Raw genomic sequence first — 14,254 nt, 5'->3', positions numbered from 1 at the left:
TGCATTGCCAGTGAGAGCACTTCTCTGGGCCTCTAAAATGTCTGTCTTCCGGTTAGCGTGACTTTATAATTTTCCCCAAGAAAAGCTGGTAGTTTTCTTGGAAGAGAGAAACGGTTTGCCTCAAAGAGGCATTCAACTCTCCAAATTTGCCGAGACGGAAAACTGCCTGGATATTTAAAGTCAAGTCCTCCTGCCCCCACCTTCTGCTCAGGCCAAGGGCCTCCTGTGACGGTAGTGTGAATGGAAACACCACGGGAGATGGCATCTAAGCTTCACAGCACCTTCTAGCAGGTCTGGGAAATACAAGCCCCTCGCCTGGCACCGGGTATTCCCTGCAAAGTGGCCTGGTGTCTGGAGAGTTGACTCCTTGCAAGAATCTTTCAGATCTCTCCTTTTCTACAAGCTTCCTGCTTCTCTTCCCACGTTCCCCCTCCCAGCAGGGAAACAAAGCCATCAGAGGGCACCTGCTTCCCATATAAACCCCCGGCTCCCATTGCTGGAGTACTGTTCTTGTTACGACAGAGGAAATCCCTCCTCTCGCCTTCAGCCAATCCCCCCACTCCTACTGTCTTGCCAGCTGGATTCCAGGGCCTTCTCTGGAACTTCCTGTAACCTGCTCATGGCGTTCCTCTTATCCACGCCCCCCACCCCAACGCTCGAACTAAACAGGCCTCATCACTTCTTGCTCTTCTTATAATAAAGGCAGAAGACCGTCACATGGCCAGTGAGGTCCTGTGTGGTTGGTTTGCCTCCCAGACTCATTTTATGCCAAGACCCTCCTCGCTGTCTGGGCTGTTGCTGATTTGGCCTTCTCTCAGTTCCTTGGACACACACTGGTCTTTCCCTTGACAGCGCTTCTGTCCTCTCAGCCTGGAAAGTTCTCTCCCCACTCCACTCCCTCCCGCTTAGTTAATTCTTACTTCCTTCAGATCTCAGGGCCACTGTTGCTTCCTCTGAACTTCCCTGCCTGGGTAAGGTCCTCCAACTGTCTGTTCCTATAACAGTGTGGCTGCGTAGCATTTATTTGAGTCAGAGGTTACATTTTTTTCGTGCTTCTTTTATTCATATCTCCTTTCTCCAATACACTTTGGACTTCTCCAAGGCAAAGATTGTACCTGTGCCTAGTGTTGGTACATTAACAGCGTTCTATTAATTAGTCTGACTGATATTTATTAAGTCCCTCTTCTATGTTCTATCAATTATACCTTCCATGGGAAAAGCCATAAAAGATGGGGAAGATCCAGGTTTTTGAAATCTGTAGAAGGATCTACAATTTGGAGGGTCATCTTACAGAAAAATAATAACAGATCATGGATATAAATTGCCTGTAGCCCCTGGAGAGAGGCCCCTGCTACTTGGGGTCCCTGAAGCGTAAGCTTCATTAGCTTTATGATGAATAGGCTTCTGCACAGAGTATGGCATTCGTTCAAAAGTGACTCCTGGCCTGGGTTTGGCTGCTGAGAGAGGAGAAGCTGTGGGACGGACGTCTGCAAGGAGCAGAGCAATGTGATCCCTGGGCACCAGCTCACTGGGGATCATGGGTCAACTCTTTTTGTGACTGGTGGTATCCCAACCGGGCCCCTGGGCACACTGACCTCCCCTCTGAGTGAATGGGCAGCAGGAAGCAAGATGCCAAAGCCCTTCTCTTTTAAGAGCAGCAGCACTACTTGCTGGTGGAAGCCAGAAATTCAGAGCATGTGGTAGCCAGGGCCCCGTTGCCAGGCTATTTCTTCCGGACTCCATGACATGGATTTTCTTAATAAGCCCAAGGAATAATTCCCCGTCGAGTAAAGACACCAGTTTTGTTAACTGCTTAGCGCTCACTTAGGCAGCCCCCCCCCCCCACTCCCTGTTTCTTACACTGAATGTCCCCCTCTCTGCTTCCGATGCCTCGGAGAATACTTCCTCGCCTTCCTCCTGATACCCCAGAGCCAGCCTTGACCCTGTCACACACCTGAAAGGGGAGTTCAGAAACAGTCAACCTGGCTCCCAAAGGAAAGGGCTTGGGACCAAATGAACTGTGTCTGCCTCCCAGTTCGTCAATTTCTTGTTACTTAACCTCTGAAATCCCGCATTCTTCATCTGCATCATGGGACCAGAGCAACTCCCTGTAGGTTTATTTTTGATTTGCCAAAAGCTATAATTTAAGTTGTAAACATTTTTTTTTTTTCTTTTTGGAGCAGACCACTATTTTGTCTTCCATGATTTCTCAGGAGCCACAAATGAATGAAAAGTTGTATGGCTTTCTTAGAGGATTGTCTCTTCCTTTCCTTTCCCCAGTTCATATGGAAATAAACAGAAAGGAGACATGGAGCACAGAGAGAAGGAGGGAGGGACACCCACACTTTCAAACAGCTAGTTCTTGCACCATACTGGAAGAACTGGGGATTCCCATGGACGATAAAATGCATCTATGTGGCTCTGCCAGTCTCTCTCCAATGAGCAGGCAAGTAGGCAGGTGTGTTTTTCATGAAGTCAGAGGTGGAAGCAACATAGGAGCTGCTCCAAGCTGCAGTGGATGGCTCAGTGTTCAAAATTCTCTTATATGGATCTAATCTGAAAATGAACGAATATCCAGCACTGGAGATCATGGGTGCCGGGGCCACGCCCTTGTCCAGGTGACGGGCTTTTTGCTCTGCAGTGTTCACAGGCTCTTTCCTGCCCACTCTTTTGTACCTTTGGGGTCACCGACAGGACAGACGTTAATTGCTTTTTAATTATAATTACAGATAAGGTTTCCTTTGGATATTGTAGTGAGTTGGATGGTGACCTCCCCACCACCATCTCTCCTAAAAGGTATATCCGTAGTTTAATCCCCGGAACTTGTGAATGTGAACTTATTTGGACAGAGGGTCTTTGCAGATGCAATTAAATTAAGGACCTCAAGAGGAGATCATTTTGGATTATATGGGTTGGACCCAAATCCAATCACAAGTGTTTTTAAGAGATGCCCAGGGAGGATGTCAGGAGAAGAGGGAGGTGGATGTTGGTGGGGACATAGCTACAGGCAAGGAAAGACTGCACTCACAGAAGCTGGGGAGGCAGGAAGGATTCTCCCCTAGCCCCTTCAGAGGGAGCAGGGCCCTGCCCGCACTTTGATTTCAGACTTCTGGCCTCCAGAACTTTGAGAGAATGAATTTCTGTTGTTTTAAGCTATCAAGTCCGTAGTAATTTGATATGGTGGCCGTAGGAAACTAATAAAGTTACATCTCAAGCTCCAACTTACACTTTATATTTCCAGATTTTTCAGCCTTATTTTTACCAGCTTATGGTGAATGTGCGTGTGTTAACAAATACAAATAATACCAAAAATATCTGTTTTTATCATTTCATTTGTATCAATCTCTGTTCATAAAGGTTATTTTCTCAATACTGCCTGAACCCGAGGGAGAGCCATTACAAAGAGTGCCCTGAAGCAAGCAGATGTTCCCAGGAATTGAGGGTTGTGTTGCCCAAATTTCTATATACCAGTCTATACACGCGGAAACATGCTGATACATGTTAGTAATTCCTATTTGGTAACTATCTCATAAATCGAATTCTTTTCTGTGTAATATATCCAGCAATTACTTACGCAAGTAGGAGTCTATGCTTTATCTGGCGCATATTTGAAAGGTTTTGGCTTAGCTGGACCAGAGAATATAGCTTTTATGATGTTGAGATCAGAAAACATAAGCTGCTTTTTCAAGGGGATGTGTCTATCAAAGTCAGGGCGTGAGACAGCACATAAGACCCTTCCTTTGCCTGTCAAAAGCAGCAGAGAAAGAATGGTGATAAATCATTGTAATAACAGTGGCAGTGGACTGTCAGCTCGGGGAGGGAATCCAGATGAATATCCCTTTCCAAGCCATCAGTTTTAAGCAAATGAGAGGCCTAAAGCACAGAGTAAAAATAACTGTTGTAAACCGAGAGAATGACTCCAGATACAGAAGATATTAACTGACGGGATTTCCTTTTTTGTACTTTCTCTTCAAGGATGTCCGGACACTGTACAACCTCTTTAAATCAAGGGTTTTACATTTGCAATTTCTTTTTAGCTCCGACAAGGGCTATGCTTGAAGTTTCTTATTTACCTTTGTCTCCCCGGTGCGTGGCACATGGTAATAATAAAGGTGATGACAGTGATCGCAAACACTCGTTGAGTGTTTATTTTTTGTCTGGCCCTATTCTAGGTGCATTGCATATAATTTGTCTTTGCAACAACCCCAGGAGGCAGGTGCTACCACTATTTCCATTTGCACATGAGAAAACTGGGGTGCAGAGAGGTCAAGGAGCTTGCCCAAGCCTCACAGTTGGTTATGAGCAGAGGTGCATGTGACCCCGGGTGGTCATATTCCAGAGCCCCTGACCTTTGCAGCTCCAGAACGATCAGCAAAAGCTTCGTGAATAACAACAATAAATTCACTCTTAACTTAGCACTCACTGTGTCTGCCACTGTTCTAAGTCTTTTGCACGCATTAACTCCTTTGCTATCGGTATGTACTTATTCATAAATAATTTTTCCAGCTTTATTGCCCCTTACTTGACATATGACTTTGTGTAAGTTCAAGATGTACAATGTGATGATTTGATACAAGTTACATTGCAAAATGATTACTGCAATAAGATGAGTTAACACATCATCACTTGACATAAGTACAATTTGTGTGTGTGTGTGTGTGTACATATGGGTGGTGAGAACATTTGAGATCTATTTTCTTAGCAACTTTTAGGTATATAATACAGGATTTTATTTTACTTATTTATTTATTTATTTTTCAATATATGAAATTTATTGTCAAATTGGTTTCCATACAACACCCAGTGCTCATCCCAAAAGATGCCCTCTTCAATACCCATCACCCACCCTCCCCTCCCTCCCACCCCCCCATCAGCCCTCAGTTTGTTCTCAGTTTTTAAGAGTCTCTTATGCTTTGGCTCTCTCCCACTCTAACCTCTCTCTCTTTTTTTTTTTTTTCCTTCCCCTCCCCCATGGGTTCCTGTTAAGTTTCTCAGGATCCACATAAGAGTGAAACCATATGGTATCTGTCTTTCTCTGTATGGCTTATTTCACTTAGCATAACACTCTCCAGTTCCGTCCACGTTGCTACAAAGGGCCATATTTCATTCTTTCTCATTGCCACGTAGTACTCCATTGTGTATATAAACCACAATTTCTTTATCCATTCATCAGTTGTTGGACATTTATGCTCTTTCCATAATTTGGCTATTGTTGAGAGTGCTGCTATAAACATTGGGGTACAAGTGCCCCTATGCATCAGTACTCCTGTATCCCTTGGGTAAATTCCTAGCAGTGCTACTGCTGGGGCATAGGGTAGGTCTATTTTTAAATTTTTGAGGAACCTCCGCACTGTTTTCCAGAGTGGCTGCACCAGTTTGCATTCCCACCAACGGTGCAAGAGGGTTCCCGTTTCTCCACATCCTCTCCAGCATCTATAGTCTCCTGATTTGTTCATTTTGGCCACTCTGACTGGCATGAGGTGATATCTGAGTGTGGTTTTGATTTGTATAATACACTATTTTAAATACAATCATCATGCTGTATATTAAATCCTCAGAATTTATTCATCTTATAACTGAAAGTTTTATCCTTTGGCCAGTATCTCCCCATTTCCTTCACCCCTGACCCCTGGCAACCACCAATCTTCTCTTTGTTTCGAAGAGTTTGGCTTCTTTAGATTGCACATGTAAGTGAGGACATCCAGTATTTGTCTTTCTCTGACTTATTGTACTTAGCATAATTCCTCGGGGTCCATCTATGTTGTTGCAAATGGCAGGATTTCCTTCTGTCTTATGGCTAATATTCCATTGTGTGTGTGTGTGTGTGTGTGTGTGTGTGTATACATATACGTATATATATAGTATGTATAATAGTGATTTCATTTCCTTCCACCCAGAAGTGGAGTTGCTGGGTCGTATGGCATTTCTATTTTTAATTTTTTGAGGCACCTCCATACTGTTTCCTGTAGTGGCTGTACTAGTTTACATTCCCACCGGTAATGCACGAGGGCTCCCTTTTTGCCGTATCCAGGCCAGTGCTTGTTATTTCTTGTCTTTTTGAAGATAGCCACTCTAACAGGTGTGAGGTCAGAGCTCTTTGTGGTTTTGATTTGTGATAAGTAATCGAATCATCACTGATGTTTACTGAGTGAACATATAGGTACTTTTTAAAAAAAATCTCTAATTTACTGGAGATAAGAAAACTGAGGCACTGAGCAGTTTAGGAAATTCTCCAAAGGTCATAGCTGTTAAGGGGAAGGAGATCTGACTTACAATTGCTGGGTCATCTGGGGAGTCCCTGGGCTCTGGGACCCTGACCCAGACAGATCTGAAGGAGTCACGGAAGGTTCTTGGTCTTGTCATAAGAATGAATTCAAGGTCAGATATGAGTCACAGTGGGCAAGCAACACAATCGGGAAAGCTTATTAAAGGGAAACGTATACTTGAGAGATGGGGGAGGCAAGGGAGGGAGAGAGTGAGAGTCAGAGAGGGTGGGGGGAGAGAGAATGAGATACATCCTGGCGGGGTGGATTTCTCTCTCTCATCAGCTGTTGTTAACTAGGGGCAAAATATTCATTACCTGGAGCAGGAAGCAGGCTTTCTGCTTTTTCTTCCTAATTTGGTCACCGCTTTGCTGTCATGGCATCTGCCATCTTGGGCCTGTCTGGTTTGATCAGGCTTCTTGTAGAGAGCTGCCAGCACAGGTCTCTGACCTTCCAGTTAGCCAGCCATGACTTCCTCATTGTTGAGCTCCAGATATCCTGCTGGAACCTAAGTGCCTACTCTAACACTACTTACTGTCTGTGCTCCTAACCACTGAGCAATACCAAATCCTACATGAACAAATCATGAAATTCATCTTCATGGGTATGGGGTGGCGGCGGGGGAAGGCATTTGTTGAAAAGAATCATTGCCGCATCTTTAAGGCAGTTTACAAGTAACCATTTGCTATAGTCAACTAATAAGCAACCAACTCAAGAACTTTTTTATTCATTCATTGAAGCAGCTTTTTCAGAACCTAAAAGTGACTGCATAGCAGTGCCTTGCTACTCGAAGTGTCGCTCTCAGACCAGGAGCATTAGCATCACCTAGAAACTCGTTTTAAAAATTCACATTGGTTAACATACAGCGTAGTCTTGGCTCTAGGAGTAAAACCCAGTGATTCATCCCTTACATATGACACTCTGTGATCATCCCAACAAGTGCCCTCCTTAATGCCCATCACCCATTTAGCCCACCCCCCACCCCCCACCCACCTCCCTCCAGCATCCCTCAGTTTTTTCTCTGTATTTAAGAGTCTCTTAAATGTATATATATTCATTCTTTATCCATTCATCAGTTGATGGACATTTGGGCTCTTTCCATAGTTTGGCTATTGTTGATAGTACTATAAACTCCAGTGCTATAAACATTGGGGTACATGTGCTCCGTTGAATCAGCATTTTTGTATCATTTGGATAAATTCTTAGTATAGCGCAATTGCTGTAGGGTAATTCTATTTTTAATTTCTTGAGGAACTTCCATACTGTTTTCCAGAGTGGCTGCACCAGTTTGCATTCCCACCAACCTGGGAACTTTTTTGAAAAGCAGACCCTCAGGCCCATCCAAGACTCATTGACCCAGAATTTGCATTTTAATAAGACCCCCAGTAGAGTCAGTGCAAATTGAAATCGGAGAAGGGCCCCTCTGGATCAAGGTTCTCAACTTTGGCTGCAGATCAGAATCACCTGGGGGACTGAGTGTGATTTAATTGGCTTGGGGGGTGTGGCCTCAGCAAGGGGATTTTAAAAGCCCCAGGTGATGCTAATGTGCAGTCAAGGTTAAGAACTTGGGGACTAGTGCAATGGTTCTTAATACTGGCTTCACATTAGGTTCATCTGAAATTTTAAAAATAAATCTCTGGGGTTGACATTTTTAAAAAGCCCCCAGTGATTCCAATGGGCAGCCAAGGTTTAGAACAAGTATAGGAGACCAAACTTGAGTTTTTTGGCCTTGCAATTATTCATTTAACAGTTATTTATAGCACTTTTTAATAATACAGGCAGGGAGGTGGGTACGAGGGCTATGCAACAGTAACCAGACACAGTCCCTGAGCTCAGGGAGTGAGGTGGGCAAGTTACTTCTCTCTGAGTCTCAGTTCTCTCATCTGAGGGAGTGGTATAGTGATCAGGGGACTGTCTCTATCACTTTCTCACCTTTGGCATAAATTCCTGTCCACACACCTAGCTGACTTCAGGCTTCTAGAGAGGCCACCGCTGATTGGATGAGGGTGAACACCTGATCGAGAAGTGGCCAATCCACGGGCTGACCCAAAGCCTAGCACTTGTGCTGTTAGCAAAGTAATGGTTTGTTTGCTGTGTTCTTGGACCAGAAAATACTGTTTCCTAGAACTAGAATTAGGACTGAGAAAATAAACAAAGTTTGTGAGAACTTGTTTGCTCCCCAGGGAGGTGACCTTTCTGAAAGAGCCTTTCCCAGGATGCCTTGCAGGAAGGTGTAGCACCTGTGAGTAGCCAGCCTGGAGCTACCTGGAGGACTGGATTTGGGCGTGAATGGGTAAGGATGCACTGTGGCTTGCTGGTCTGTTTCTTGGGGTTTTCATAGACTCCCAGTAGCTATGTATTGGAAAGATGATTGGCCTTCACTCTAAAACAACATGCTGGTAAACATATATTGTCTACTCAGGGTCTCACATGGTATTGGGGATGTTTAATTCCCTTTGGCTTTGCCCAGAAAATGGGATTTTCCACTCATTCCGAGGAAACTGGTGCCAAGGAGGCATCTGCTCAAGTTCACCTGGTAAATCCAAGTCTGCCTGATATCACAGCTGTGCTGTTTTCATGATTTTTGATTTGTCCTTCATTCTCATGCTTTCTACAGATGTTGCTCAGGAGGAGTTCCTCAGGACTTCTTTTTCTTGATAAGGTAAGTTTTTGGAAAAGTAAGAATGTGTGCATCATCGTTATGACTTAAGAGATTCCTCTGGGGTATGTTTACCTATTACTCTGCAAATTTTCCTAGAAAAATGAATTACCTTAAAGTTACATGAAATTAGGATCAGTTTTTGCCCATGTAAAATTTTTTCTTAGTCTTCTCATTTTTTCCCCTCATAATGATATCATGTGTAGGGATCGGAGCCCGCCTGTGTGATTTGAGGAATAGTAGAGGTTGATCACTTAATGGATTGCCATAATTCCTGGACAGTTTAATCAAGGCATTCTATATCTCTGTTAATGCTGATGTATTGCATTGAAGGTGCATCTGTGTCATAGTTAAATTAATTTATTGGGCAGGGTTACCAGCTAATCATTGAGAGAATGGATTACTAGACAGATGAGTTTCAATTAAATAGAGATATGCTATCCAAAATGGTAGCCATGGCCACATATGACAGTCAAGCACTTGAAATATGGATAATTTGAATTGAGATGTGCTATAGTTGTAAATCACACATTGGATCTTTGTAACAACAACAACACACAAGAATGTGAAATATTTCATTAAATGTTTTTGTATTGATTACATGTTGAAATGACAAAGTTTTGGATATGCTAAGTTGAATAGAGATATTATTAAAAACTGATTTTACCTGTTTCTTTTTGCTTCAACGTGGCTATTATAAAATTTCAAATTATGTGTGGTTCACATTTGGGCTTGCGTTATGTTTCTATTGGGCTATGCTATCCTAAATATGGAGAGTGGCCAGCCCTTGAAGAACTGATGTTTATGAAGGGGAGCATGGTATAACCCAGTAAGGGGGTAGGGAAGCAAAAAAAAAAAAAAACTGTAATGAAGAAGTGTTAGAAATTTGTCCTTTTTCACATTTTGCTACGAGTACAACTTAGTCCAAGAGACAAAAGGTAACTTACCTCGCCCAAGCTACCACTGTTGCAAATGCAATCTGGTAGTGGGATATATGCCTATGTATTTTCCCTCTGTATCTGCAGTAATGGTAACTCAGCCACCAGCAGAATCTAGCTGACACCCAGTTGATGGTTGACCAGAAATCCCATACCTTTCTGCCGGCCGCCATGGTACTCTGGAGCTGAAAATGGGTGTTGAGAACACAGTCTCTCGGGAGGCTCTGAGAAGGGCTGGAGTGAAATGGGTTTGCTGTGATGTGACAGATGGGCTCTGAGCGGCTGAGTCAAGACTGGGAAGCTCAGGCCTACCTGATACTGGTACATCTGGATCCACCCTTGAGGTCAGGCTTAGTGATGGCCTGGTCATGATAGGCCTGCTTGGAATGGGTTTAAATATTGGCTCTGGGGTGCCTGGGTGGCTCAGCTGGTTAAGCATCTGACTCTTGGTCTTGGCTCAGGTCGTGATCTCATGGTTTGTGGGATCAAGCTCCGCCTTGGACTCTGTGCTGACAGCGTGGAGCCTGCTTGGGATTCTCTGTTTCCCTTTCTCTCTTCCCCTCCCCCACTTGTGTTCTCCCTCTCTCTCTTTCTCTCAAAATGAATAAACATTAAAAAAAATAAATATTGGTTCCAATTTCTTGCATGTTCCCTGTAGTCTTCAGAACTGCCTCTTAGGGTTGATCTGGATGGAGTCAGAAAACCCCACAGTGAATCTATATATACCCTAGTCTCTGCAGTTCGCGATATGCTTGGCTGATTTTCAACAGGGTGCCAGAAGCCTCATTATGCTCGGTTCTATCAGCAAGGTGCCATGTATTCTCACAAGTATGAAGTTAGATTATTAACATACAGATATTCTCTCCAAGGAGATAAAATGTACTGAAATTTGCTCCTGTAGTATAAAGATGAGCCAACTGTTATTTGTACCAACCTATGACAAATTTTTAAAAAAATTTTAGATGGGCTTCTCAGTCTCCAACTTTTTTGTTTCAGTTGGGTAAAGCAAGGACCATCTTACCAGCACAGCATAAATTTACTTGCTATTAGTTTCAGTTATCTATTGCTGTGTAACAAAGTACCCCCCCCAAAGCATAGTGGCTTAAAACAATAGCCATTTCATTTCTTAGGATTCTGTGCACCAGGAATTTCGTGAGGTCATAGCAAGAACAGCTTGTCTCCATTCCTTGATCAGTTGAGATGGGTCAAAAGGGGCTGGCCAGGATGTCTTGACTACAGCCATATGACTGGAGGCCCAGTTCTTGCTTTCAGCTGGATTTAATGGTTTTCTTCAACACGGTCATTCCACATGACTAGCTCAGACTTCCTTACAGTATGGTGGTCTCAAAGCAGTTGAACTTATTACATAAGTGGCTGGCTTAGCCCAAGCAAAAACGGAAGTTATCAGGCCTCTTGATGTTTATTCCCCTATAAAGAGAGAAATGATCCTTGACATTCGGGAGCTGACCAGGCACTATCACCTAAACCTAGGTGTTGTTAGGAGCTGTCCTGCACCACCTGGTGGACTGTGCTTTTTTTTTTTTCCCCATTAAATATAAACATTTTCACTGAAGACTGAGATCAATCAAAGTCATTCTGTACCCAAGATGGAGCAAGACAAAGAAAAAAGTCCACTCCGTAGTCATGTCCAAAGGCAGACAAAAACAAGAACACTGTGGCTTATATGAGCGACTGCTGCTTCTTTACTAATTATAACATAAACTTTATTCCATTCTTTCTGCCTTCTAGATAAAAATGATGAAGATACCCAGTCATATAATTACCCCTGCTTCCTGACAGCATCCATTCCAGGGCGAAGCCCCACTTCCTGGAACTCTGTTTAAAATCACCTACCACAGACCCAGTCTCTACAATAAGGCCATTCTAACACCCTCTTGTTGAGACACTCCATGGCTCCCCCTGGTGTGCATTCTCTCTCATTGCAGCCAGTCAATAAACCCAATTTCATTGGACGGCAGGTTTTACCCCTCCTGGTAGTCTTTGGCTAGCACTCCCATCGGGTACAATGTGCCTTCCATTGCATTATATTGGTTAAGGCAAGTCACAAAGCCGCCTCAATTCAAGGAGAGGGGAAACAGACTCCTCCTTCTTGTGGGTGGAGCAACGGGGGGATACAAGGGACTGTGTGGCCATCTTTGGCAACAGAACTGTAGCACGTTCATTCATACTTTACAGAGAGCGGCTGAATCTTGAAAAATGTATGTGGGACACTGGCATTGCCACCTGCTTGAGCCATATTCGGTGACGAGGACTTGTTCAGCTAATAGAAGGATTCAGCCTCTCTTTACACTTTCAAAATATGACCTTCCTTCAGTGTTTTTGTTTTTGAAATAAGGGACGCTGCCTCCCATCTTTTCCTTCATCCAACATGCTCCGCCCCCCCCCACTGACCTTTGACAGCAACTTCTTGTTCTGGGGCAACTGTTTCCCTGCTGGTCACCTTCTGGAACCCTGGGACAAACACCTTCGCTGGTTGTGTTGCTGTTATCCCCACTGTGCCTTGGAGAATTGGTGGGACCAAGGCTGCTTTCCTTCCACAGCTCCGTCTGTCCCTCCCAGGCACCACCATCTACAAGGTTGGTGTATGAAAGAGACTTCAGCAATGGTGACATGTAGCACAGAGGGAAGGCTGTCAGCAGTGTGTGGCAGCTGGGCACCCATGTGGCCCTGGGGAGGGTCATCATTGTTCACCTCTCTCTCCTGCCCTCCTCCCCCAGTGGGAGAATGGATGCTTACCGATAATTTCCCTTGTCGCCCCCTTTAGTCTACGTACATACAGCAATCATACGTCATGAGTCACCCCAGGGTGAACTATGATAATCTGCTTGTGTAAGACTGTGGGTGTTTTTCTCTTCTTTTTGCTCATCTGTATTTTTCTACAATACAATATTGTTTTTGTAATATGACAAAAAAAAACCCCAAACAAAACCAAGTCTCTTTTTAATTACAAACAAAAGAAGGGGATGTAAACAGAGAACCCTAATGATTCAGGTGTTTGGAAAGACTTTCCCCAGGAGTCTGAAATTTCTCATTACTTTGTGTTTAACCTTGCCAGCGAGTGTTTAGAATGTAGTATGGAAGGAGACAGTGCATTTTTTAATGTAAATGCTTAATGACTTTTTCAATACTTTTCGGACACGTGGTCAGAGAGCAAGTCCTAATAAAGACATGAGGTGTTGCCCGACTTAGTAATCAATGTAGTTAGTGAGCAACTTGAGGAAGAAAAGAGGTGACTGTGTTGGCTGCCAGCAATGGCAGAGATAATACTCTGGAGACTCAGAAAACGGCATCGTAGGAGTTGTCTGTGGAGGCAAGATAAAAATGAGGTCATCTTATAATAAGATCCTGCAGAGACTTCACCGTGGACAGAGTTCTATAAAGCCCCAACTCAAAACAAATTCTCCTGGAGACGAGAGATGTCCTGCTTCTACTGCTGAATGCCTTTTCCTAGCACATGCTCGTTGAACTTCAGGGTGATGAAATGAGAACACAGGAGCGATTAGTACACATTCTGTCGGCACAATAAAAAGGGGCATCAAGACGGTTTCCTCTCAAGTACCTTGCTTTTGACTCACTTTGTCACTCATTTGCTTTCTCACTTGCAGGTAATGAGGTGGAATGAAGGGTGTAAAGGCTAAGGATGGAGGTTTCCTAGTTTAGGAACTCACATAGGCACCTACCGCGTGCCTCGTCCTGGGCTATACGCTTTCCCACTGCTGGGAAAGACTTACGACAGCAATAATAACAACAACCATTTTTGATGCCTGTTGCGTGCCAATGTTGTGCTGTGTCCATTAGGATATTCAGGCCTTAAAACAACTCTGGGAGGTTCAGGCCAGTCCTATTACCTCTTCTTTTCTAGATACAGTGACTGACACTCAGGAAGTAATTTACCCAAGGCCGCATAGCTAATATGAACCCATTCTAGGACATTAAACACAGCATTAGGGTCTCTTTACCTTCAGTCTTGGGGTATTTCCATTAACTTCATTGTGGTAGCTCCTTGATTTTGATTATTAAACGTGCTTTGTTGTTGCTGTTGTTTTTGTTTTGCTCTGAGCAAGTGATATTTGCTGTTTTCATTTTGATTTTCTACTTGGGAGCCAATCTTTTCCTGGTGCGAATGTGGTAAACAGATTACGATGATTACAACAAAATCCTCCTATAATGCTCTTAAGTTTTCCCTCATCCTACACTGATCTATTAAATATCTAGCCTCATGCAAACCTAGGCAGTGATTTTCTCTCATAGTGTTTTACTACTTACTGAATTTTCTCTTCTTGATCCTTGGGGCCCATGTTGTAAAAGAGCATCCACAGCAATCCGTTACTGGGAACAAAACCCCTGAAGGTATGAAGGGCCACGCCATTTGG

The 14,254-nt window shown here is 43.7% G+C and overlaps 1 long non-coding RNA gene across 1 annotated transcript; it reads left to right on the top strand.

The window, feature by feature from the left end:
* Positions 1 to 8,376: 8,376 nt before the first annotated feature.
* On the top strand, positions 8,377 to 10,463 carry LOC109274420 (uncharacterized). The gene is made up of 3 exons (XR_002083587.2): positions 8,377 to 8,556; positions 8,881 to 8,925; positions 9,948 to 10,463. It is a non-coding gene; the product is annotated as an uncharacterized LOC109274420 (long non-coding RNA).
* Positions 10,464 to 14,254: the final 3,791 nt, after the last annotated feature.

This window comes from Panthera pardus, unplaced genomic scaffold (assembly GCF_024362965.1).
Source record: "Panthera pardus isolate Hobbes unplaced genomic scaffold, ASM2436296v1 HiC_scaffold_24, whole genome shotgun sequence".
NCBI lineage: Eukaryota > Metazoa > Chordata > Mammalia > Carnivora > Felidae > Panthera > Panthera pardus.
The sequence above is the reverse complement of the archived record's forward strand: the minus strand, read 5'-3'. Positions and strand labels throughout refer to the sequence as shown.